This window comes from Triturus cristatus, chromosome 5_2 (genome assembly GCF_964204655.1).
Source record: "Triturus cristatus chromosome 5_2, aTriCri1.1, whole genome shotgun sequence".
Taxonomy (NCBI): Eukaryota; Metazoa; Chordata; class Amphibia; order Caudata; family Salamandridae; genus Triturus; species Triturus cristatus.
Genome location: NC_140588.1, coordinates 303498543 through 303521881, shown reverse-complemented (window position 1 = coordinate 303521881; position 23339 = coordinate 303498543). Strand labels below are relative to the sequence as shown.

The 23339-nt window shown below is 43.8% G+C and overlaps 1 protein-coding gene and 2 pseudogenes across 1 annotated transcript in view; 1 reads left to right on the top strand and 2 right to left on the bottom strand.

The window, feature by feature from the left end:
* Nucleotides 1-23339, top strand: part of LOC146822902 (tyrosyl-DNA phosphodiesterase 2-like) — a 243948-nt gene that overhangs the window by 23162 nt on the left and 197447 nt on the right. The gene's annotated exons all lie outside the window — the stretch shown is intronic.
* Nucleotides 7106-8018, bottom strand: LOC146822904 (uncharacterized; annotated as a pseudogene).
* LOC146822903 (uncharacterized) lies at nt 9890-21991 on the bottom strand (annotated as a pseudogene).

The following is a 23339-nucleotide window of genomic DNA, read 5'->3' as shown; positions in this document are numbered from 1 at the left end:
CGTGAGAAGTCAAATAACCTCTCTCTCGCCAAAGGACTCCGAAGTCGTGTACAACTCCGAATGCATAACGTGAATCTGTGTATATGTTAACTTTTCTATTTTTGGCTTGAATACAGGCTTGTGTCAGAGCAATAAGCTCTGCTGCTTGAGCTGATAATGTGTCAATACAATTTGTTTCAATGACTTCGGTGTCTGTCGTGACTGCATAAGCGGCCACTAACTCTCCTGTACTTGTTCTCATACATGAACCATCTACATAAAATGTCAGGTCTGGGTCTGGTAATGGGACGTCTGTCAAGTCTTGTCTGGGTTTTGTCGTAATAGTAATGACTTCGATGCAATCATGTGCCAGTGGGTCTGTTCCACTTAATGGCAAAAGTGTGGCAGGATTTAATGTACTACAACGTCTGATTTCTATGTGTGGCTGAAACAATGTTAGTTCGTAACCTGTCAGTCGTGCTATAGTCAAGTGTTGTGTTTGTGTCCGGTTCAAGAGAACCTCTACTGCATGTGGTACTTGTACTGTCAATTGATGTCCTAATACTATGGAATCTCTTTGTCTGATCGCTAGAGCTGTCGCTGCGACTGATTTCAGGCACGCAGGAAGAGCTTGAGCTACGGGATCTAACGTGCTAGAAAAGTAAGCACATGGCTTGTGTGATCCTGCTTGTTCCTGAGTGAGTACTGACAAAGCAGTACCTTCACGTTCTGTAACAAAGAGTGTAAAAGGCTTACTGTAACATGGTGTCGCTAAAACAGGTGCTTGGCATAAAGCTTTCTTTAAGTCTTCAAAAGCTTGTGTATGTTCTGGAGTCCAAGGGAGGACAGTCGATGTCGCTGCCTCCTGGGTTGTCAACTGAATGAGTGGTTTTGCTAAAAATGCATATTGGGGAATCCACTGCCTACAGTACGAAGTGAGGCCTATGAAGGCCCGTACCTCCTTTTGTGTCTTGGGTGGTGGCATGTTTACAATTAACTGGATGCGGTCAGGTGTGAGCTGTCTCCCCCCCTTGGACAGCAAGTGCCCAAGGTACACAACTTGCTGGGCACAGAATTGCAGCTTCGAAGGGGACACCTTGTGCCCCTTGTCGGCTAGAAAATGTAAAACCGTCAGTGATGCTTTTTCACATTCGGGTTCGCTTCGGGCGGTGATCAGCAGATCATCGACATACTGAAGCAGTGCAGTGTTAACTGGCATGTGGATACTGTCAAGTTGTCTTTTCAGTGCTTGGCTGTAGATGCTAGGACTTTCTGTAAATCCTTGAGGTGCGCGTGCGAATTTAAAGCTTCGTCCATTTAAACTAAATCCGAACAAATATTGGCTTTCCGGATCGATTGGGACGCTAAAGAAGGCGTTCTTGAGGTCAATTACAGTAAAGAACGTTGCTTCTGAATCAATAGCTGTCAGTAATGAAGAGATATCTGGGACCACGGGATATTGTGGTACAATGCATTTATTCAATTCGCGCAGATCAATAACTAATCGATATACTGGGGGTGCTTTTGGATCAGTTCGTTTAAGAATCGGAATGATCGGAGAATTACATACATTGGAGTCGGTTTCTACAACCACTCCTTGTGCAATGAGCTCGTCAATGATTTGCAGTAAAGCCACTACAGCATCTGGAGGTAACTTGTATTGTCGCATTCGTGGTAATACCACTCCTGCTTTGAGTGTGACTCGATATGGTGTAATGTGCATACAACCTACATCAGTGGGGCCTTTTGCCCATAAATGTGCAGGTAGATTCTGTAACCGGTGATCCATGTCTCTTGACACGTAGTGACCTTTAAAGTCACGCAAAAATAGTCGTACTCCGTCCGGAGAACAACATATTATAGCTCCTAGAGCTTTCAATGTTTTTATACCTAACAAGTTTTCTGGGCATGATTTTGTAAGCAATAGATCTGTAGTCCGTGTCAATGGACCAACTGTAAGTGGAAGCGGTTGTGATACTTCGTTAATAGTAGGCTTTCCTGAAAAACCAAGGGAAATATTTTGTGAGCCTGAGAGGGGTGCCCCTGGGACTTCGTCGTGACTTATAGTTGTTCTGCTTGCCCCTGTATCAAGTAGAAACTTTCTGTCTTTCCCTAATACTTGACTCTGTACATAAGGACCCTCTTGATCTACAGGAACCTCAATAAGGGGTAAGCCAACTTCCCTCTCTAGGCTATTTCATGTGTAGCGCTGATAATCTGGATAGTCATTTTGTGCATACTGGTACATCTGTTGTGCCGTGTTTTGTGTTGCGGCAATAGGCTGTGGCTGTGGTTGTGGTACCACTACGGTCTGTTGTGGAACCGGCATAGGCTGTACATGTTGAGATGCTTGTTGTTGGATCTGATCCTGTCTAGGCGGACGTGGTCTCTCTTTGGTTTTACCCGTAGAGATATTATGTTTCAGAACTGCACAGTCGTTTATATAATGACCTGGCTGTTTACAATAGTTACATGTCCCTTTAACGGGAACCGCTGAATTACTGGACTGTGTCGCACCCTTTTTATGACCGTCAGCTGGAACTGACTGAGCGACGAGCATTTTCATTTTCGTGTCTTTCATACGTCTTTGTTCGTGTTCTTGTTCTTCTCTAATTCTATTTTGGTGATACTGTAACATTTGTAACATTTGTGAAGGAGTGTTAGCTTGCCAAGTGCTCTCAACTTTCAATACTCTGTTTTTGACCTGTGGCAGAGAATTCTCGACTAGTTTTGTTACAAAAAGATGTGGATATGAATCGCTACTTGCTTTCAGGCCGCTATTAATACCAAAACATTTTTCAAATCGGGAATAAAAATCACTAGTGTCTTCATCGGGTTTCTGTTTACAAGCTGAGATTGCTCCCCAGTCTTCCTTTTTCGTAGTTAATAAACGTGGCAATACTTGTACTAATAATCCTGGTAATGCTTTAGTTTTGTCCCCAAGCCCTACGCCTGCAGTTCGGGCATTTTCTTCGTTTTCTAATACTGTCCAATCAATCTTTTGGTCTCCCACTTCCCACTCTTTTTCTTTGAGTTTCTCGTAAATACCGGCAGGCAATAATACTTTCAATATTTTCATAATGTCAGGATAGGTATAATCACCCATGAGTAACATGTCCTTTAGTTCACGGTGAAAACCTGCTGGATCTTTGTCATGGCTGGGCACTAATTTTTTCATTTCCAATAGTTCTATTTTAGTTATGGGCGTGTACACAAACACGCGTCTAAAAGTATTATCATCATTCCTAACTGGGTGTACTTCGCGTAAGGGATTCTGTCTGTCTATGTAATACGTTTTTCCCTCCATGGAAGGAGCTGGATCATGTTCTAGACACAAAAAGGCACTATATCTATGTCGGTATTCTAGAATTACTTTAATTAGATCGGTACCTAGACCTCTCCATTTATTCATGAGTAGTTCTATCAGTATATCAGGTAGGGGACCAGGATCGGAGTGTTGGCCTTTATATAATATAAGGAGATGTTGTATCATGTATATACTAGCTAAACACTGCTCATCTGGGGTGAGATTCAGAAACGTGTGTGCTAGCGCATCATCACTGTATTTTTCAGAGCTGTCAGCCCATTGTACTGCTGACCTGGCTAATTCTTGTTCATCCATAGAATCGAGCACATGGTACCCCCTTCGTTCTCGAAGTAGTTTATCAGTAGCCTGGAATAAGTGTTCAGGGGTCCTTGGATTTGAGATAACTGTTTGAAAAATTCTGTTACATTCTGGACGTATCGGACGCATTGGATTATTGAAAGATCTTCCTTTTCCTACATAAGCTATCGTTTGTCTAGCTGGTAATTCTAATTGTCCTGTGTTCATTTCTGACTGTTCCTCCTCCTCTTCCTCTGATTCAGTTTTATCTGCTTCTAATCTTCTTTCATGTATTCGTTCTACTTCTTTTCTGATCTTTCGGCACATGACTTCTATATACTTCTGTTTATCATGTTTTCCGTCTGATATATTCTGACCCCATCTGGTAAGTACTTGCATTTCCTCCGGATCTACCTCAGGCCTATCTCTGTTTCTGATCAAGCAGTTTATGAAAAAGCGTAACAATAATTTTTGCATGTCTACTTTCTGGTATTCCATGGCCTCGCCAATACTTTCAGGACCTTGCCCTGTTTGGACAAAGCGATATATTTTGTCTAGATGTTCAACCATTCCTGGTAATGTCATTAAATAGTTTGCAACTCGTCGTAAACGTACTGAAGATAGCAACATTCTGTCGTGTTTACCTGGCACTGGATCATATCTACAATCTGTAAGAGGCTCATTTAATATATTGTCATTAGCTCTTTGGGGTGTACGTTGGTGTGCTAAATCCCTATAAGTCAATCTAGTTGCTGGCGGTGGCGTGGAAAAACCTCCTGTCGCACCTCCTGAGGTGCCAAGTCCAAAAGGGTTTGTTGGGTGTAGGGTAGAGAGTGTGGATGCAGGAAGAACTGTAGAAGCAGATGGAATGTTTAGAACGTTAGGAGGAGTTTGTTGCTGCGGAGGTGGGGGCGGCTGATCTTGGGGTTGAGCGTCGTTAACAGGTGGTGTACGTGGCTGCGCACCATTAGCATATTCGGGGGCTGCATCATCTAAATAGGAAGAAAGGAAAATGTCCTTTGCGGTCTTGGGATGTACTTTAATCGGGAGTAATGGAGGTGGCAGATCTTTTGGTACCTCCATGGTGGCCTTAGGCAAACCCTCGGCCAGAAGAGGATACATACCATTCATAAGAGTGTTTCGTTGTCTGTCTACTTGTTCTGTTTTTACTCGGATGCCTTCGTCAATTAATATGTTTTCTCGGGCTCTTTCTGAATCTTCCCTACTTTTCTCTTCTTTTCTGAGCCCTTTCTCTGTGCGCCTATGCGATTCTTTACGTCATAATTCAATGGCATCTTTCTGTGACTGTCTGGCTTTCTTTTTCCATAATACTTCTTCTACTCTCATGATGCAATCTGCATCCCATGTTCCAGCAGCGGGCCATCTCTGACTCTCTGCTAAATCCTTGGTGTAGTCCACTCATAGATCAAGATATAATACGGCATCTAGGCCATGTTTATGGTACATAAAGTACCCCGGAGTGTCCCTAGGTGGAATGGGAACAGCTTCCTCGAGTATCCCTTTTCTAGTTTTTATCTGTCTTAATTTTGAAAATAACGGCATCTTGAACCTTGCTACTTAATCTCGGTCTTGAACACAATAATTACAATAACCACAATAATGAAGATCGAACAGTCACTCATACCACGACATTTAAAACATATCACAAACTTTTTAGAAACGAACAATAATAATTAGAATAAAACTAGTTAACTGCATAATACTAAATATACTGTATGTACTGCTAAACAGTACAGATACACTGCTAAAACAGTGCAGACCAGGTCTGTGTACCCAAACCCGTCTTGACCGGCACAAACTAATGTGCACGTCTAGATGCGTCCCCAGCAACGGTACTCACCGGGAAGCACGGAACGGAAGGCCTCGGAAGTCTGGACTGGACTAGACCAAACTGGACTGGACTCGACTCGTGACTTAGATACTTCGGAACTTCGGAATCTGGTGGGCCTCTGTATACCTCGGATCTTGCTCTCTCAGCTAGGCTCTGGTCGGGATTCTCCGCACTCCTCACCGCCTCGTCTGGGTGTTGATCGCAGCCTCAGTCGCCCCCATTGGCCTGAGGGAGATACAGGAAATCCTGCGGGTACGCGTAATTGTCCGTCCGGCTGTGGCAGGAGACCGGGTCTGCAACGCACCTCCGGCGCGTAGGGTGTGAGAGGTGTCCCTGTTCGGGCGCCAATTATGTGGTAAATTTAAATTACCTAGACTTAATTTATGCGGTAAAATTCAATAAGAATAACTCAGTAAAAATAAGAGGCAGAATCCGTGGTATTTGAGGTTTATAAAAGGGAATTTATTCCTTACAAAGGAATGATGGTTCGAACCAGGCAATCGAGTTCCGTCACCACGAAGGTTCAGGAAGGGATCAGCAATACATTATTGACAGGTTATCATATTTATAGTAAAATGCATTACAGTAAAGACATATGCAGAAGGCGTTACAGCTGAGAAGAGAGATAAGAATACACATACGTAATGAAAAAGGCGTTACAATAGGCGTGCATAAAGGCGTATACTAGAAACGTCATTATGATGATGACACAAGTGGGTGGATCCATAAAAGAATCCTGCAAAGTCAGCAGAAATACATGGCAGAGATGCGCGCGCAGCCGCATGACGTGTGATTGACGTGTAACTAGAGGGTGAAGGGAACTTGACATTTAGCCCTACATGAGGAGACAAAAGTCTGGGATGTCAGGACAACCTAATCCCAAATCGTATCTAATATCTTGTGTTTAAGGAACTATATTATCTGGAAGGAAAGGTCTTTTCGGACAGAGCCTATTCTATACTGACTGCTAGTGCGTGTACAAGCGTCTAAGTGTCTACATGAGATGCGAGGGGGCATGGGCCTACCATGGTAACGAAAGTCATGAATTACTTGTACGGAGACAGTAAGGCCGGGCCCTTTGCTCTGCAGCTGAAGGGATGTTTACCTAAGCCACTAGACAGGAATGCATTTCTCGAGGAGCGGAGCAGATAACTTGAAGGCTGAATACAGTTTTGGCAGGCAACAGGCCGGGCTAGGCACCGTTAGCCGCGCAGGAAGTAAGACAAAGTTCATGGATACAGATACAGGTCCAGGCTGGAGCATTCAGAGGCAGAAGCAGGAAAAGCTCGATGGCAGAATTCAGGGCCTACCTTGCCAGAGCTGGAAAACGTGAAAAGTATACCATATAAAGACGGTGGCAAGGCATACTTAGGAACAGAATATCTGACCCATTCATGGCGGATCTGAAAGAGGATATATTAACGTTGGACACAATTGTATTTGCGTCTTCATAGCTTGAAGTGGAGGGAACATACATGTACTTGTAGCATGTACATGGAGCCGTTGGGGTCTAGATAGGGGACACAATTGATCATAAAAATTCATATTTCCTCAGTCTGGAGCATTTTCCTGTATCTCTCTTAGATGTAGGTGAGCTGTTTCTGTATAATGCCTAGAAGGGTCCAGGGGATCATAAGATGCATCTGTGTCGCTAGCTGCTGTGTCAGTCGTTAATAGAATTGTGGCAGGTACATTGTTTAGAGGGAGTTTGGCTGCTTCCTTGGCTGCCCAATCAGCCAAGGCATTTCCACGGGACACAAAGTCTTGAGAATTGGTGTGAGCTGCGCATTTTACTACAGCAACTGCATGTGCTGGAGCTAGAGCTACAATCAGGTCTTTTAAAAGAGGGCGATGCATGACAGGACTTCCATCGGATTTCAGGAATCCCCGTCGGCTCCACCGCATAATGCTGGAATGCACTGTTGTAGTGTCGTAGGCGGAATCAGAATACAATGTAATTGTTTCGCCTTCACCCTGTTTAAGGGCCGCCACCAGTGCTACTAGCTCAGCAGCTTGAGCAGAATAATGGGATGGCAAAGTTATCTGTTCTGCTATCTGCAAAGTATCTGAAGACTCATGCTGCATGTCTCTGACCACTGCTGCCCATGTATGTCGTATTCCTGTGTCCTGATCTATTGTGGAAGATCCATCTACAAAATATACAACGCTCCCTGGAATGGGGTCTTCTCTTGCTTGGCAACACTCATCTGGAGTATATGTTGCACAGTCATGGGGGTCACTATCTGCACCTTCAATTGGGGGTGCAAAGAAAGTAGCAGGGTTGACTGTATGACACTTGACTACCTTGAGAGATGGTAGTGATAAAATTATCTCATAGCCTGATACTCTCTGTGTTGTAAGTGTCGTCTTAGCCATCTGAATTATTACAAACACTGCATGTTCTGCATACAGCGTCAGAGGTGAACCCATTACAATGGGGGCACTTTTCTCAACTGCAAAGGCTGCTGTTGCCAAAGCTTGCTCACAGGGGTAATGGCCTTTCATAACAGGATCAAATAGGCCACTAAAGTATGCAATTGGTTTGTGGCCTAAAGGGTACTTTTGGGTGAGTACAGCCGTCATCACCTGGCCATTGCAGTGGCAAAAAAGGAAAAACTCTGTAGTGTAGTCTGGTGTTCCTAACACTGGTGCATTTGTTATCTCTGTCTTTAGTTTGTGAAATGTTTTTCGCATTTCTGCAGTCCATGTTATTCTGTCTTGCTGTGTCTTTGCCTGTTTGATAGTTGTGAGCAAAGGGGCTATCAGGGTGCTATAGTCAAAAACCCATTGTCTGACATAGTTGCATAGGCCCAAGAAAATTTGCATTCCCTTCACTGTCTCAGGCTCAATCATCTGTCTAATTGATGCTGCTCTTTCAGGTGTAACTCGGCGACCTGAGGCTGATAGCAATTGTCCCAAATAATGGACTTCTTCCTGGAAATATTGTAATTTGTCTCTGTCTACTTTGTAGCCTCGTTGAGCGAGGGTGAAAAGCAGAGACACAGTGTCTTTTCTGCACTGTTCTTCTGTGGCACTACAAATTAGTAAGTCATCGACATACTGCAGTATTTTACTGTCACTTTGAAAATTAGCGAGGTCATTTTTGACTGCTCTGTTGAAGACACTAGGGGACTCACAGTACCCCCGAGGTAGATGAGAATGGAGGTACTGGGAGCCACGAAATGAGAATGCAGTCAAGTATTGACTATCTGGGTGTAGTGGAATGCTAAAGAATGCATTTTTCAAGTCTATGACTGAGAAGTATTTAGCATCTTTGGGTATGTTAGTCAGGATAACGGAAGGATCAGGTACTACAGGGAATTCTGGTATCACTATGTCATTAAGGGGGCGCAGGTCTTGAATCATGCGCCATGAATTACCCTTGGCCTTCCTGACAGGGTAAATTGTGGTGTTTCATGGGGATATACCTGGGCATATGACTCCCTGCTCTACCAATGCCTGTATAACTGGGGCGATGCCCTCCTCTGCTTCTTTGGATAGAGGGTATTGCCTTACCCTTGGTAGTATTGCTCCTTCCTTCAACGTTATTCTGAATGGGACTGCTGTGCGGACGAGGCCCACATCGTGGGGGCCTTTGGTCCACAAAGCAGAGGGTACCTGCGCAAGGTCATTGTCCTTACTAGGACCAGAAACAATCTTTGGTATTGCAGACCTTGTTTCCAGCGTAGTACGCAATGGAATACTGTCTTGAAAAACTAACACTGATCTTGTGGGGTCATCGGCAAACAACTGGTCATCTGATATATCTTTTATTTTTATATTGGGGTCATGAAAGATAAAACAGGCCCACATCGTATAGGTATAATCACTGGCCATCACCATCCCCCAGGTGGAGGATATCTCCACAGCTTCCAGCTCCAGTAAGAGATCTTTACCTGAGACTTCAGAATTCAGCTTTTCTGACAAGGGGCTCGGGCGGCGGAACAGGAAGTTCCTTGGCAATTCAACTAGCTTTCCTTTTAGTTCTGTGATGTCTATAGGCCTAGCTCTGGTTCGGTCACCGTCTGGGTGGTGAGTGACCATTGTCATGATACGTGTGCGAGACATTCCTGGCGTTGAGCAAACCATTGTCCCTTCCTCCTTAAAGTGGATGGACATGTTTAATTTTGCCATAAGATCACGTCCTAACAAGTTTGCTGGGGCCGTGGGGGAGAATAAGAGACTGCTGTTAACATACTTCCCCCCCCCCCTCCTATCTCCATATCCACAGGTTTGGTTACTGGAACCCTCATCACTTCCCCGGAGATCCCCTGTGTGTCCATTGATGAATTTGACAGTGGGAGTCCTCTCTCACGGATACAGGACCTAGTGGCCCCAGTATCAATGAGAAAGCTCTATTCCCTGTCATTTATGGCTACCGTTACAGTGGGTTCCCCGTCTGGCCTGTGAGTTATCGATAGTACTGGACACATGTGACTACTCCGTGGGCACCTTCATTGAGCATATCCTCCCACATAATGTTGCTGAAAGGGGTTTCCTCCTCTGACCGTTACCCCACCTTGTAAGGTCTGGTGTTGTACAGTGGACAGCACTGCCTGTTGCTGCCCATACTGCATTTGGAGCACGTGTTGTTGCACCTGTTGGGGCTGGAACTGTTGTTGAGGCTGCATTTGGGGCTGTGGAAGATATATCACTTGGGGGCTCACGGCAGGCTGTGCCACAGTGCAATCAGGTGGTACCATTTGTTGGTCATATATTACCCCTGCCTGTTCGTTGTTCTTTTTGATCCTACATTCTCTAATGAAATGTCCTGGCATGTTACAGTAGTGGCATGTTTGCCCGCCCCTGAATGTGTTTTGCCTATTTGCCCCAAACCTTCCTCGCCCTCCTTGCCCATTCCTACTATTAAATCTGAGGGCATATTGTTGGGGTTGTGAAGTGGTGTTTACAGGTGGCACGCCCAAAGATACTGCGGCCATCTGGGTAGCCGCAGTGGCAGTTTCTCCCTCTGTCCTCTTTGCTAGTTTCTGTTGTACTAATTTAGCTGCTGCTTTCTCAATTTTATCTTTCTCACTCGTTTCCTTGTCCTTTTACAATAATGTATTATGTGAGCCTGTATCTCAGTTCATGGTTTAGCTTCTAAGGCTACTATGTTGTCTAGTTTGTCCTGCACTTCAGCCGGTAATCCCTTCTTCACTATGTTATAGAATAGTATTGCATTTTGTCCAGTCACATCCCATCTCTCCCCTACCTCCTGTGTCCATTTCTCTTTCATTCTGCTTAGGAATTGTGCTGGGTCTTCATCTGGCTGCATTGTCTGTGCCATGAGAGATCCAATGTCTGGCCTATCCGGGTACATTTGTCTTAGTTGTGTCCAAACAACACCCCTTACTTTGTTGAAGTGTGCCCCATCACATTTTGAATTAGTCAATGTCATGTCCTTTACTCCTGCTTTTATGAACAGTGTATCTGTTTCATCTCCTATAAGGGAGCTTAATGAACTTTTGATGTCGCCTATTGCAAGGGGTATCCCTGCTGTGTGTGTTTCAAAAGTAGCCCCTTCAGCAAGCGGTGGCAGCTGTTTTTTAAGATTTTCTTTATCCATCTGGGGCCATGGCATGTATTGGGGCGACCCTGAACCTTTAAATATTAAGGGCAGTTGTGACAGGACCGTGTCCCTATGTCCAGTAGGGTGACGTGAGTCATACTGTCTGGCATATCTTTGCCATATTCTCAGGCTATCCTTCATATAAGGATAATCCCACTCAGGATCCCATATGCCGTGAAGGATGCACATCTCCACATTTGCCATGTCTCGTGGCTCAAAAGAACCATCTCGTGGCCATGGTGTCATTTGTGGTGCTAGTCCCTCTGTCCAACCTGCTAGATTGTCAGTAAAAGGGACAACATTGTACCAACTCTGTTCTTGTTGGGCCACTATTTCATTGGGTGTCAGGTCACTGCCTGGGCGCGCAGGGAGTAGGCGTGCTGTGTCTTTTCTCAATGTCATTCTTCCCGTCATGTTAAATGTCCCCTGCTTCTCATAAGGGCGTGCATGCGTTCCATCGAATCTCAATCTGTTTAACTCTCGCTGTCTCCTCTGTAAGGCCTCAGCACCCCTGATGGTATCTCCCCCCCACACGCAAATTGTGACTGCTCTTTATCATAGTCGTTAATGATGGACATTCTTTTAACATGCTCTGTAACATCGTCTAATGCCCCATCTGATCCTACGTAAGATCTCTCTGACCTCATGTCTTCTTCACCTAAGAGGTTATGTGGACGGAGGAAGTCCTCCGAGCTTTGGTGTTCCATCATTTGTGACCTGTCAAGTGTCCTCCAATGCCACAAGGGCACCTCCTCTTTTTCCCACGTTGTTCTTGTGTCCATCTGTCCATCTTCCCTTATCTTGACCCACATGTTATCGCCACCTTCCTCTATCAGCCTACAGCGTTCTGCAGGAGGTATTTTTGGTGTAAAGGCTAACTTTCCTGTCCTCCTCTCACTCTCGGGGCTTGAATTCCTTGGACCGCTGACTGTTTTCCTAGTAACACCTCCTCTCTGTGTGTCCTTTGAATCTGATTTTGGGTGCTGACCTTCACTTTTATCATTCTCGGTAAGTGCAGTTTCATCTTCTAACTAAAATGTAAAGGTAGCATCCACTGTTCCTACATATTTTTTGTTGTCTCCCCCTGACATCTCCCGAGGTGTGCTAGCCATTCTTGGGCGTGGCGTTAGCCAGACATAATCACTGTGTTTGGAAGATGATTCTGATGGTGGGCTACACTCAGGATCTGCATATCCTACAGCTGGTAGATCTGAGGAGGTGGGAGGTGTGTTTGATGTATTAGCCTGCATTGTATACATGCCCTGAACCTTTGCAATGTTTAAACTTGCTTGTGCCTCTCGGTACGGGGGTGGAGGAGCTGAAGAAGAGAACTGGGGCTTTATCTCAGTCTACTTCTCGTGTGTTTCACAAAATACCTTCCACTGATCTAAGATGGTCTTTCTTTTTTCTAATTTCTCCCATTATATTTGCTATGTAAAACTGTGGCTATATGAGCTAACGTTATGGTGTCAAATGAGCCCTTTTCAGGCCATGCATGTTCAAGTTTTGATGTTGCCTTATACCACTCCTTACAATATTTCTCTATTTTGTCCTTGTCACCAGGGAACACCTTAACCATGTATTCTAAAGGGGTCCCCATTATTTATGCGGTGCACTTGACCCCTGTTTAGTCTTATATTTGGGCCTAACTTGTCCCTGTTATAAGTGTTCACTCTTCCTAATGATATTGCTTATTTTCAGCTTCTATTATACTTTCCACCTGATACCCTTATCTACCTAATGGGGTATTATAGTAGATTTAAATCGGGCTATTCTCCTTGCTACTCATATAGCTAATGAGTTAATGTCTTGGGGGACCTTCTGGGGGGTGTCTCACAGTGGGGTGAACCACTGCAATAGGTTTTGTAGAATTCAAAACCAATTCCAATATGTTAAGTGTAGAAAGGTCCTGTTCAGAATCACCTGCAAGAAAATTAAGGACGTTCCTATCAAGACTATCTGTTATTTCTTCTATGGTATGTGTATCTTGAAAATAGCTGTTTAGGTCCTCATCTATACTATTTGATAATTCTTCTAGGCTCCAATCTGGAGGCTCAAAGGTTTGACTATAGGGATAATAATTGATAGCATCAGTATTTGTTGTGGAGTTCATGAGGTTACTGTACACTACTCTTAATCACTGTAATGTGGAGGACAATGTCTTTGTGTTTACTTCTTTGGGACCGATCTTTTTAGTTATCTGACAGGCGTTTTACTGTCACATCGATGTATGTTGTTAGGAGACCTAGTGGTGATGTATAATCAATACTTAGGCGCTCACAAACCTCTGACATTAAAGTGTTATCTGATGGTATTGGGATTGCTGGCCAACCAGGCTCAGTACCGTTAGAAAGGGCCACAGGGAGACCATTATAAAAAAATGGATGATTAATTCGGGAATCGGTTGTGGTTGGGTACCTGTGCGCCCTTGAGACATTTGTCTAAATGAAAAATCCTTTTCCTAAAACTCTAAAGAATTTCACACAGTTTAGAAATCCTAAGTATAAACAGCACAAAACTACAAAATGACATTAATGTATGTCCTTACTTCTATTCACATCTGCATAGGCATATTAATGTACTCTAAAACTTCATACTAGGGCAAAACTACTACTAAACTAGGGCAAAAACTACTACTACTGCTGCTGCTGCAGCTGGTCGCTTCTCCTGAACTCACAAGGAGGATATACTTCACTGCCTGTAACTACAAGCTGTGACTTTCAGACTTAAAGTCTGAGATGACTTGAATTGTTCTGCTCTTACTCAGAATAAAGTTCCAATGAACACCAGGTTTTCACCTGTTTCTTTGCCAGAACGTACGCTGGCTGTCTAGCTTCAAGTCCTGCTCTTTCCTGACCACTTCTGGCCCTTTTAGCCAGGTCCCCTAGTACCTTCCGGACTTACCAGCGGAGCTCTAGTCCTTGTTATTGTGTCAGTGCACAATCATGCATGCATTTCCCCACATATAAACATTAATAAAAAAATATAATACCATAAGATACATTATACTGCCAACATGCTACCTTTAAGGTATAAGAGACGACATTCGCACTGTTCTCACCTTTGAAGAATGCCAACTCCCAAGCCCCACCCGTCCCAGAGAAATGGGAAGACCTTTCTAACCGGCATCTTCTTACCTTCTTTTAGTTGTGCAAAACCATTTCCATAAGGACAGGCGGTGCCCAGGGTGTGGCAGGAGGCAAGAAGAAGTGGATGTCCTGGCTCAGCTCGCCACGATGTTGAAGGGAAAAGATCTCTGTAAGAATAACACAGGAGCAGGTTGACAATACAATATGGTTTAATGCATTAATCAACTGGGGAGATCAGCCAGGCTCAGCTGAGACTGGAATCTGATGTCCAACGAACAGTTCAAAAGCAGTGGCTTATATACTATAAAACCACAAGAGAAAAAAGTTACAAGCATAGGATTTACGTCACAAATGAGTAGATTAAAATCAGCAGTTACAAGAATTTCCTGAAAACAAAACACATATAGATATGGGCCACATGGCCCTCGCATCTCATATTGGCAGAAACCTCCTCGGTGGTTTTCCTGTTCTCATAGTTATTAGCAACATTTTTAACACATCTGTTTTCCTGTGAAGCAAGTGGTTATATTTTTGCCTAACGCTTTTTGGCCATGCTTATCTGACCTCTGACCTGTGGTTTCATCCATCATGCCTAGCATCGTGTAAGTGTGACATGTGGTTTTCAACTGAAGCGACTTATGAGCAGGGGCAAAACTTGCACCTGGGCCAGTCCATCCTGTGTGCGTGCTTAGTCTATGTGTGCATGCATTAGGAACATGGTTGCAAAAGACATGATTGACACCTTCCAGCTCGGTCTCTCTAGCAGATGGGCTTGTGGTTTGTGGTTTTTGTAGTTCCAACATTAAAAACACTACTGGTTTCCCGAGTCTGGAAGAAGATATGATCTACGCTTCATGCAGTGGCTTATCTTTGTGACTGCAGGCCATTTCCTGAACTTTCACCAAACTGTGTGACCAAGTTCAGCTACACTCATTGTCCCTGTAACATGCATTTTCTGACCTATTTCTCGTGCAGAGGCCTGTGTATTTTTACTGAGGCCTAAAGCTGCTTTTAACTTGGAACTTCTGCATAGAAGTTGCAGGCCTTAACTCTGTGTGTGTCTGCACAAAATGTATCCTATTCTTCCCTATATCAGTGTGGCGGGCTTAGTCAGAGGGGGCCGTGGCGTAGTGTAAAAAAGGGTTTGTTATATTACATTTTTGCGATGTAACCTATAGAGAGTTGCATGGTGCTATGCTATTGGACGTAGGTGGCCGGCAGGGCTGTAAGTATCCCCGCTGCGCGGCTTGGGACTTTGCATGTTGTTTGCATGCTTAAGTTAATGTTGCATGTAGTTTGCACACTTACGTTAATGCTGCAAATGTTATGTACTTCGCTAACCGCGGGCGGGAGTTGTGAGTATTCCTGTCCCCGGTTTGAATGCACGCTTGAGTTTGTCGTGGAATGCTTGCATGCACAAATAATTTGGAAATGCTTTCTTTGTAGTTCGATGGTGGTGGGCGGGTTTTGTGAGTATTCCCGGTCCAGCCCATGTCCATTTGTGAAAGCTGTGAGGTACAGTGGGGAAAGCCACTATGTAATTTGTATGTAAGCGTTGTGCGGTGTAAGAGAGGAAAGCACTTGGTAATGTCTACCCTGTTGTGTAAAGCAGTGCGAGATACGGGGATAGAAAGTGTACTGTACGTAAGTGATGATGTCGTCCATGGCACGACAGGGCTTCGGACGGTGTAACATGCACGTAGAGCAATGAAAATCTGTCAGGTTATTCTAGAATTCTGCTTAACAAGTTGGCTTTCACTGATCCATGCATTTGAGACTTGTAACGACCTAGATATTATATTAAGAAGTAATCTATCCGGGAGGCTGAGTGGAACCGGTGAGAATAGAAAGTAAAGAATTCTATATCTTGGTGGAGTTGTCGCCAAGGGTCTACCAGCGACAATTCCTCTTGAATTGCTCTCATTATTTTTTTAGTATTTGGTTTTAGTTGTTTTTTATTTTTGTTAGTAGTATCCTTCCTAATATCTAAGATGTAGTTGAAGTCCCCCCCTAAAATAATTTGTCCGGGGGAGCCAATCAACATTTCATAAATCTGATTCAGGGATACTACATTATCAATAATTGGACCATAATAATTTATAAAATTTAACCTTATACCCTTAACTACAGTTATTACCCGAATCCATCTCCCGAAAGTGGTTGTTACAAGTCTCAAATGCATGGATCAGTGCCAATCCTTTTTCAGATCATGCGTTTGTAGGGATATCCCTAGTCTTAGGGCGGAGGGCTAGGGAATGAGCTAGATGGCAGATGGATCATCTTCTCCTACAAAACGCAGAATGGATTTCAGGGTTTAGAGAATGGATCTTGCGAATTTTTTGGTCAATGATAATACTGCTGCCCCTTTTGCTATTTTGGGGGGATTCAAGGCCGCAGCTCGGGGCCAAATAATAGCAGTGAGGGCCGGTCAGTCCAAAACTCGGAGACTGAAAATAGAGGACCAGAATAAGGTTAATCAAGAATATGCCTTAATGATCCAGCATCGGGCTGACCACTATAATGAAGCTAGCTCGGAACTAAGGGAATTTTTTATCTTGGAGGAAATTTGCAATTCTAAAATCTTTCAACAAAAAATCTATGAGGAGAGCCAGCTGATTGGAAAGTTATCAGCTAACTCCAGGAGAAAAAAAACAGAATCCTCCTTGATTGTCTCACTTAGGGATCCGGTTTCTGATCATGTTATAGTAGACAGGGATAATATTGCACGGATCTTTCTTCAACATTATTGGCAGCTTTATTCAACAGAATATCCTACTAGTAATGAACAAATTCAGGTGTATCTTTCAGACATAGATATTCCCAGGCTTTCTGAGAATAAAATTAGAGAGTTGGACGAGGATATAGGGGAGGAGGAAATAATAAAAGCAATTAAATCAATGGCTGGGGGCAAGGCGTGTGGTCAGGACGGGTTCCCACTGGAATTTTATGAGGTTTTTATGAAAGAATTGGCATCCCCATTAAAGAGACTTTTAAATAATATTAGAAAGGGTGGAATGGTATCAAGTGAGTTTAAAGAATCTATTATAATATCATTTGTAAAAAAAGATAAAAACCCGGAAGATGTCAACTCGTTTAGACCAATAAGCCTACTCAACTCTGATTACAAGATCGTGATGAAGTTGTGGGCCCTGCGTTTTCTTCCTGTGGCTCAAGAAGTAATTCACAGGGATCAAACAGGATTTATCGCAGGTCGATCAATGGCTATGAACACGCAATTCCTAATACATGCCTTAGAGTTTTTTAGCACTAACAAAATCCCTGCGGCAGTTATAATGGTCGACGCAGAAAAAGCCTTTGATTTGGTGAATTGGCAAACATTATTTCTTACTTTAGATCATTTTGGCGTCCCACAACAAGTAATTAATATGCTTCGAAATATCTATCAGAGTGCGAGTGCTAAGGTGGTCATTAATCAAGAACAGATAGGGGAAGTGGCAATAAAACGGGGAACGAGGCAGGGATGCCCACTTTCCCCTCTACTTTTCACTTTTTTTATCGAATCTTTAGTTTTAAAAACTCGAAATAATGCTGCTATTACTCCTCCAATACCTGCGATGTCTAAAGTCAAGCTATTTGCTGACGATATTATTTTATACCTAACCCCGGAGAAAGAGAATTTAGATCGAGTTTTTTCTGAATTCTCTCGGTTCCAACAGATTGGTTTTTATAAAATAAATGAAAAAAAAACTGAGCTACTCGCTCTTAATTCGGATCCCAACTTGTTTCCTATTAATCTCGGGGCTCAAGCCAGGAAATTAGATCCAATAAGATGTTTGGGCATTTATGTCACGAATCAGTACCATAAATTATTCGAATTGAACTATCTGAGGACTAAGCAGAAGATAAAAAGCTTATTAGAACAATGGTCTGTGCTCCCTCTTACTATTATAGGGAGAGTCTCTATGATTAAGATGTCTATCCTTCCTCTTTTAACATTTTTATTCTTCAATGTCCCCATTCGTATTAACCAATTATATTTTAATGAATTAGACACTTTGTTTAGGGAATTTATATGGGGACAAAAGCCCCCAGAGTAAAATTAGCTATAGTGCAATTACCCATAATCCAAGGGGGTCTAGCGCTCCCGCAGATACGAACATACTATGAGGCTGCTTTGTTAAATTTTGTGGTCGATATTTTATACTACAAGCGCAACTTTGATAGTTTTTTTCTAGATAAAATGATCTTAGAAGCAGGATTTCAATCTTCCTTTTTTCTAAAAACATCTAAATTACCGAAAAAGACCCGCTACAAGTCTCTTTGAGAATTATTGTTTAGGCTTCAGGCAGTCTTTAAGAAAACAAGCTCTTCTGGTTTTCAATATGTTACATTAAGGGAGTGTTATAACATCGGCCTATACCTTCAATCTAGACATATTGATATATGGGAAGAATGTGTTTTTTTTTCAATTCAAGCACTTTATTGTCCAAAATAGAGTTCTGTCCTGGCAAGAAATTAGCACAAGAGCAGAAGGTCATAGAAAACCCACGTTTCTCGAATATTTACGGATAGTCCACTTTATATCTAATACGGCGGGCATGTTAAATACTCCACACAAAATTATGATAGATCTATATGCCTCTAATTTTTGTGGGTTGGGTAAGTGGTACTCTATACTGAGGAATCAAGCCCAGGATAAAGTTATATTAAATCATCTGGAGAAAATAGTTCAGGAAACAGGTTGTAGGTTTAGTCTCCAGGAGTGGGAGAAAATCTGTCTCTTAGGCTATAGGTCCTTACGTGCTGCTAACTTTAAAAGAATGTCCTTTCTATCAAGGTGGTTTGCCTATTGGACACCGTCCATACTACAGAAAAAATTCTCCGATTGTGTGAATAGGTGTTTTCACTGTCCTCAGGAGGATGAAGGTGGTTGGCATCATATTTTTTACTCCTGTCCGCTATTGGACCAGTTTTGGGGAGAAATTTTTAGCGATATGGGCACTGCCTTGGGTTTGTGTCTTTCTCCTCAAGCTGAAACTGCATTGTTTGGGGGTGTGAGGGACGAAGCTATTCTATCCAGCGCTGATAAAGCTTTTGTAGCAATCTCCTGTATGGTGGCTCGCTCCCTGATACTTCAAAATTGGAAATCGAAGGAGATGCCAAACCATCTAACTTGGTTTAATAAAATGCAAAGGATTTGTAGATTTGAAGAGGCCTATGCTAGGAGAGTCGGGGGAATAATGAAATTTAACAAAAATTGGAAGGGGTTTAGGGAATTGCTCGTATTTAAGGACAGTTGCGGATCTATTGGCTCTCGTTGATTCTTAGAATTTTAACGGGGTCTAATGATTTAGGATTATTTGGAATTGTTTAGATCTGTATGTTTTGATATATTGATTGGGGTAGTGTGCCTTTATTTGTTTAATTATGATTTAGAAAGTTTCGGGGGGTGCGCTGGGGGGAAAAGGTTTTATTCCCTGAAGGTGAATTTACAATGGTATTTATTGCTTGCTATTTGCATATGCACTTTAGTTGCTCTATTCCATGCTCTGTACTTTAGGACTTAAGTACTGTACTCTCTTGACATAATTATTTGCTGATATTGTATTTGCACTTTATGTGGAATTAATCTTCGTGTGCGATGCTCATTGTACTATATTCTATCAAGGCAATGATTTGCTGTTATTGCATTTGCACATTATTTTTTTTTTTTTTTAAATTGTATTTGAAGACATGAGTAGCATTTTTCTTTTGTGCAAGATCGAATATTTATCCAGATATATACATGCCATGGAGTTGTTATATCCTGCACTGCACTGTAATATCGATTCATTGTATGATATAATGGAATGAAATGTCCATGGCATCGATTTTAGGAATTATCTTGCATTTCCTATTTCAAGTCTTCTTGTTTACATATCTTCAGTTGTCATTCAGATGTAATGCTTGAAACCATGTACATTGCACCCTCTTTTCTCTGCTCAATAAAAAAATAATTTAATAAAAAAAAAAAAGTATCTGTTAATGCACTGGGCCTCTTTTAATGGCATGCCTTTAGACACCAATTCTAATTAGCAGAGATGCTATAGAAAGGAGAATGCTCACAAATAAAATGTTACCTCTTTTCATATTAAAAAAAAAAAAAGTTGCCTTTCCCGCGCGTCCATCCAGCTTTATAAAACCGGTATGTGGAGGCTGACAGAATGAGGAAAGGCCCCGCCCTCGGACGAGTTTTACTCAGGCTTAAATACAGCCCATGGACTATTATGAATTCCCGATTCGTCGTCTATTATAGGGGATTCAGGTCTCCTCGTGTCCTGGTTCCGTAACTGGTGGTGAAAATTAAAGGGGAGCCAGCACAGTGAGAATAGTGATCAGGGCGTCAGGGATTTCAAAGAAGAGTCTCACCCTCTGCAACTGATGGGGTTGTTACTGTGCACCGAGCAACACATTGTTTACATAAAAGTGCTTTGTTACAGGTTTAAATCTTAGCTGGGCTCCAGCAAAGAGCTCCTAGTTTATACTTTTTACCGGGCTGCTGTTTATAAATTATTTTGTCATGGGTTTACTTCCATTAATCGGCAGCTTCTTCGAAGTTATGCTACATACTACAATTAGGAGAATAGTGTGCAAGGCGTTGGTCTGCTCGCTTATAGTAGCCGCTTTGCAAAAGAACAGGGCTTCTGGGCGTGGCAAAGTAGGCTCTCGGGCTGGTAGTATGACACGTGATGGGATGGTGGGGGAGGGACTTCTCAGATTTCTCCTGCGACCAAGAGGGATCGGACATTGCTATGTGGAGAGCATGTTGTTTTACTGCCAGAGCTTCAGACTTTGCAACAGGTTGCCACCTGTGGTAAACGAGTTTAAAGGTATTTGTTGCACTCGAATTATGATGGCAGACGATTTCACACTTAAGGAAGAGTCTGAGAAAATAAATATCAGTTTAAAAGGTGTTGCTTTTATTTTGGAGATGGATTTGGATTTGGTTTTGTAAAGCGCGTAGCTACCCGAGGGCGTCCCAGCGCTATAGTGTCAGCTAGAAATGATCCTGGGACGGAGTTATCGGGGGAAGAGCCAGGTCTTCAAAAGCCTGCGGAAGGGCAGCAGGTTGGTTTCTTTACGGATGCTGATGGGGAGACTGTTCCAGAGCTTTGGGGCGTTGTAGGCGAAACGGCGCCCATCCGTACATGCTCTTTTTATTCTGGGTATGCTGGCCAATGAAAGGGAGTCCGATCTTAGCTGTCTGGTGGAGGTGTGGGGTTTGATAAGGGGTTTGAGAAACGGGGGGCCTTTACCCTGGAGGATTTTATGAGAGATACACAGGGTTTTAAAGGTGATGCGCTCCTGAATGGGGAGCCAGTGCAGAGCCTTTAGAGAAGGTTTGGCAGAACATCTGTATTTCGTCCCCGTGAGGAGTCTTGCTGCCGCGTTCTGCATGTGCTGGAGTTTGTTGATCACAATTGCTGGGGCGCCCAGGTATAGGACGTTCCCGTAATCAAGTCTGGATATGATAAGGCCTTGGATGAGAATTTTTCTGGACGGGGGGGAATCAGGGGGAGGATCTTCCGGGCTGATCGTAAGAGGCCAAAGCATGTACCGGCTGTCTTTCTCGCTTGGGTTCTAAAGCTGAGGTCTTGGTCAAGCCATATGCCTAGGCTCTTGATTTCGTTTTTTGGAGTAGGGGGAGCGCCCATGCTGGGCGGCCAAGCGAGCGACTTGGTGAGTTTGTCGCGGTTGCCTAGGAGCATAATCACCGACTTCTCGCCGTTGAGTTTAAGGCGGGAGTCTACCATCCATTTGGAAACGCTCTGCAGGCAGGAGATCAGATTCTCCATGGACTGGTCAGCTTGATTGATGGAGACGACTAGTTGGGTGTCGTCAGCGTACATGACCACTTTTATGCCAAATGGTGAGACTATGTCGTCAAGAGGGGCCATGTATACATTAAAAAGGGTGGGGCTCAGGGAGGATCCCTGTGCGACCCCACACTGAAGGGGAAGGGCGTTGGAGCGACCGTGGGTATCGGTCACTTGGAAGGTCCTGTGCTCTAGGAACAATTTTAACCAAGCTAGAGCGGTCCCAGTGATTCCGCTACTGTGCAAACGGTGGAGGAGGATGGTGTGGTCCACCGTGTCAAAGGCGGCGCTCAGGTCCAGGAGGATCACTGCCACTGATCCCCCTGCGTCCAAGATGGATCTCGTCTCTTCTGTCACGGCCAGGAGGGTGGTGTCAGTCCCTTGTCCAGGCCTAAACCCTGTCTGGGATTGTCGGAGGAGGTTGTGGGTTTCTAGGAAGGTGGAAAGTTGTTCATTCACTATTTTTTCTGCCATTTTGCTGAAGCCTGGAAGAAGGGAGATTGGTCTAAAGTTGGAGGGATCCGTAGGGTCCAAATGGGGTTTTTTGAGGAGGGCGCGTACCATCGCGTTTTTCCAGTTGGTAGGAACTATCCCTTTGGAGAGGGAGGCGTTGATCAGCTTAGTGAGGACAGGGGATATAATGTGGGCGACTAGTTTCAATTTGCCCATGGGCGCTGGGTCTGCTGGTGACCCGCTCTTCACTTGGGTCAGGGTGGCCGTCATCCTCTCAACAGAGATGGGAGAGAAGGCGTCCAGGCAGGGGACGTCTGGGACGGTTGACTGGGCTGGTGAATCTGGCCGGGGGGGGGGGGGGGGGGGGTTGTGAGGGGGGAAGGTTTTTAGGATTTTTAGGATTTTGGAGGAGAAGAACTCGGCGAGTTTGGTGTATCTCGCGCCGGTGGGGTCTGCGATGGGCTGAGGTTCGGGGATTTTCATGAGTGACCGTACGATGCAATAGGTCTCTTTAGAGGAGTTGGCAGCTGCAAGGATTTTGTTTTCGAAGTAAGCGGCTTGTGTGTTTTTAATACAGGTTTTGTACTGTTTCATGGTTGATTTATATTTTTCTCTGCTGCTGGGAGCCCAGTCTTTCCTCCAGAGGCGTTCTTGTTTTTTGCATTGTTTTCGTAGTTCGCGCAGTTCTGGAGTGAACCAGGGTGATTTGAAAGATCCCCTATTGCTAGGTAGGTATTTGTGTGGGAGGATTGAGTCTAGGGATGTTTCTATCCATGAACGAATTTGGGTGTCCGCCAGAGAGGGGTCCGGGTCCAGCATAGGAGTGGAAGCTGCCAGCAGGTTGCTCCAGACAGCCGTGTCTAGCTTGTGCCACGGGCGCGGGGGTGTGTGTGTGGTTTTGGTGATAAACGGATAGTTTAGACGAATCAGGTGGTAATCAGACCAGGGAATGGGTAGGGGAGTCGTTGTGGAGAGT